A 4,579-nucleotide genomic window follows, 5' to 3' on the forward strand; every position below is an offset into this window, starting at 1 on the left:
AATATGTATACACACATGTATTAGTGTGTTTATAACCAAATATCAAGTTTTGCATGCAAAATTTGTAAAGCTCAAAGGTAACTCTTTTCAAGCTCCATTGCTTGGGCATTCTTGTTAAGCTATTGTCCTCTCTAATGTAATTACCTTTTATCTATTTTCTCACACATACTATTCAAATCTAGGAGTATTTAGCAACGCTTAGTTATAATAATTGTGTTGGTAGAAGATTTGAGTGATCTTAAAGTAAATGGTAGAACAACGTAAAAGCACGTCTATGAGAAAGTTAAATAAGTTGTGTATTTGCAGGTGATTAATATTAAACCATTAATAAATTTGATTAAGATGTAAAAGAATTTATGAGTTAAGAAATGAGTTGTGTGTTTGTGGGTCAAGTTGATAGAATCAAAGAGTAGAATATAGGATAGTTCATAGGAGTTGAAAGTTGAAAATTGTAAATGTTTAAACTTTTGTGAAGTTTTTTTTTTTTTTTTTGGGAGGCAATGCAAATGATTTTATTGTTTGAAAATAGGGAAGTTTATCATAAAGCTCAATGAGACGTGAAATGAATAGCCATAGTGCAGGCATGCTACGCTAACAAAATAAAAGATCAATGTCAGTATAAATATAGATTGATTGACAAATACATTTACTACATGAACTTGAAAGTATAATGGGATAAATATTTGAAAATTTTAACTTATATGTTGACATGTATTGTAATTTTATTGAACTTATAACTCACTAAAAAAACTAGTAATTTTGGATAATTCAAAAAAGAACGAACTAAAAGTTTTCATGTAAAATAGTTTCAACACTTTTTGGAGGCCCTTCTAAAATAGTTCTCTTTATGATTAGATACTTTTTTTAAACGATTGTTTGGATGTTGCATTGTAAACGTTATAGATTCCAATGTTTCCATGGATCAATTTTTGGCAGCTGTGCACACTGGAGCTTTAAATTTTCCTAGTATGAGAAAAAATCATGATGTGCCTATAGCAAGCAGGGAGCATATCCGCGTCTATTTGGCAACACGTTGAATAGGGCATGGTCACCCAAAAAAGACTCTGATTTGCAAGCTTTCGGAAGGAAAAAGGCTATGGATACGAGAAAGAAGAAACTAATGCTTCCTAGGATTTCCCAGGAATCCAACTCGCCAACGGATCGATGAGGAGTTATTGTCCCAATTAGAACTCGTTAATGGCCACCACTATACCATGTGCTTGGATATAGTGAAATATCCATTTGTATCTTTGGTTTTGCTTTGGCTTGCTCTTGTAGAAGTAAGCTTAGTAGCAAACATTGTACCTGCAAATTGGGAACAAGTTTTCCAAAGATGTTGGTAATAGATTTTTGTTGATTGCGTTTGTGTTCACTATCATTACTTAAGTCATAGTGGCCCTCCCAAGTTTTTAATTTTTGGCAGCTGTGCACACTGGAGCTTTAAATTTTCCTAGTATGAGAAAAAATCATGATGTGCCTATAGCAAGCAGGGAGCATATCCGCGTCTATTTGGCAACACGTTGAATAGGGCATGGTCACCCAAAAAAGACTCTGATTTGCAAGCTTTCGGAAGGAAAAAGGCTATGGATACGAGAAAGAAGAAACTAATGCTTCCTAGGATTTCCCAGGAATCCAACTCGCCAACGGATCGATGAGGAGTTATTGTCCCAATTAGAACTCGTTAATGGCCACCACTATACCATGTGCTTGGATATAGTGAAATATCCATTTGTATCTTTGGTTTTGCTTTGGCTTGCTCTTGTAGAAGTAAGCTTAGTAGCAAACATTGTACCTGCAAATTGGGAACAAGTTTTCCAAAGATGTTGGTAATAGATTTTTGTTGATTGCGTTTGTGTTCACTATCATTACTTAAGTCATAGTGGCCCTCCCAAGTTTTTAAAAACATTATGTCAATACTTTCCTGTTCGCATCGTGGTTAAAGAAGCAACCCATAGTTTCTTTATCTAGTTTGGAGATAGAGCATAGAGGATCAACTATGGTTGCATATGAAGTGGTATGGCTTGAAAAAGTTACTTGGTGATTTGGCACAACATCATGATGGAGAAGTTATCATACATTATGATAATATGAGTAGTATATTCACTTGGCTAGTAATCTAGTTTATCATGCGAGGACCAAACACATAGAGATCCATTATCATTTCATTAGGGAGAAGGTAGGTATTGGATGGACAAGTTGATTTGACATATGTGAAGATATAACAACAAATTGTAGATAGCTTTACCAAATCACTTAGTAAAGAGAGAAGTATAAGTACTTCAGAGTTAAGACTTGGAGTACATGTGTAAGGTGGATTAATGAGAGAAATTAGGGTTTGTGTGTGTCTCTCCTCTAGTCTCATCTATTCTCTTTTCACCACAAACACCTTGAGCCTAGATTGCATACATGAGTATGAAACGTGATTATATAGTCGTGAACCTAGAGATTCAAAAAATAGCAAGTGATGTTGGTAAAGAGCAAGGGGAAGTGCCATGTGATCCTCAATTAATGTATGAGTTAAATAAATCACAGACTATGTTTATAAAGGTTCAAAGAAAGCCCAAATATGAAGAACGATGAGTTACAAAAACGACGAGTCATGAATTGTCATTTTGAAAAATGTTATACTATTCATTAAAAGCTTAAAATGGAAGCAATTTCAGGTCTTGATTGTAATCCTTATTTTAACATTTGCAAAAAAAGTTGAAAATCAATGCAATTTCGAGACTTGCTATTGAACTAATGACTATTGTATTTTTTCAAGACTTCCTATTGAACTAATGACTATTGTATTTTTCTCTTTCTTAAAACCCTAAAAAGTCTTGAATATATGTTATCCAATAATGCAAAAATCTTAATTTACTTGCAAATCCTAGAACAAAAATAAGACTCAAACTAACACTCAAGCACACATAGTTATCAAAGAAGAACCAAAGGAAGGGGCTTCCCAAGAAGGAGGCTAAACATGGGAACATCTTTTCTAATTTCGTCCATCTTGTGTTGAATCCACTAATTATATTTCTATCCTTATGTAAAACTTCAAGACCTATGAGTAGTAGATCCAATGTACATATGGTGGTAGTACTTCATCACTTAAGGGGGAGTGTTAAAACTAGCAAGTGATATTGGGTAAATATTAGGAGCAAGGGGGGAGTGCTATGTGACCCTCAATTGATGTATGAGTTGCATAAGTCATAGACTATGGTTAAAAGGCTAAAAAAGAAAGCCCGAATGTGAAGGTATACGTGGAGTGTCTAGCAAATGGAGGAGGCTAAAAGAAGGCGCATAGAAGAAAGGTGAGAAATGGCTCAAATGGGTGCTCACTTCAAGGAAGCTGGTGCTCAAATCTAGGTAGGATTAGGAGATGGATTAATTAAGCTTAGGAGACACAATTAGTGGCTAATGAAGATGTACTAAAACTTGAAATTTTTGTGTAGAGAAGTCTAGGGTGTGTAGAAATGGGTTAGAATCAACAAGGCTTAACATGCTAGAGATGCAAGAAAGAGGTTAATCCTAATGATAATGCTAATGACAACTTTCCAAGATTTGAGCATCATCTCCCTTGAAGTGAGCACCCATTTAGCATCTTTCCCACCTTCTTCTAGGTGCCTACTTTTGGCCTCCACATGGGCTAGCCATTCCACATATTCCTTCATATTTGGGCTCCTTTTAAACCTTTGAACCATAGTCTATGACTTATGCAACTCATAAAAATGTTTGAGGGTCATACACTACTCTTCCTTGCTCCTTACGTTTACCCAACATTACATGCTATTTCAACACTCCCCCTCAAGTGATGAACTACTACCACCTATATACACTTGATCTACACTCCTAGTCATTTTATAGAGTGGTCTAATATAGCTGGCTTAGAGCCTATAGTTTTACATAAAGGTGGGATTACACCACCAATGGGCTAAATGCTTCCAATGCCATGCTCTTGTGAGAAGGATTGCTATGGCATTCTCCTCTTCCACTGGAGAGACCCAACACACATGCAAGTTGTTGCATAACACTTTTCATTTTATTTAAATGTGCCTAGAGTGACTCACTCTCTTTGCTGATGTCTAACCCAAAAAACTAAATTTGTAGACTAGTTTTGAAGTTCTTTTGTCTGGCACCAAATAGCTTCTCTAGTTCATCCCATGCTCCTTCAGAGTTATCTTCTGATGCAATATGATGGGATAAAATTACCTCCTAGCCCTATCGGAATGATGGCTAGAGATCTCTCATCTCTTCCAAGACAAAAGCTTTTTTCTTCCCCTTCTAATCTAGGACATTTCTCCCTTCCACTTACTATCCTTGAGGACTCTATGAGATCCTTGTACTTCTATTGGTATATTAAATAATTAGAAAATGGAGGAATCTTAATTGGGATATACATATTTCTCCTTTCATTGTGAAGGAATCTTGGTTTGATTTTGAACAAGTGTTTGGCATAATTAGGGAGGCCAAATCCACACGTGATCTAGTAGTACCACTTTCTAATATTAGAGCTTGAGATAAAGTATCATACTCAAAGATTGGGTTAGAATATGACTAGGTAATGATTCAACTTGATTGTAAATGCATCAGCACA

This window comes from Cibotium barometz, chromosome 54, assembly GCF_041138505.1.
Source record: "Cibotium barometz isolate CiBa-2024 chromosome 54, ASM4113850v1, whole genome shotgun sequence".
NCBI lineage: Eukaryota > Viridiplantae > Streptophyta > Polypodiopsida > Cyatheales > Cibotiaceae > Cibotium > Cibotium barometz.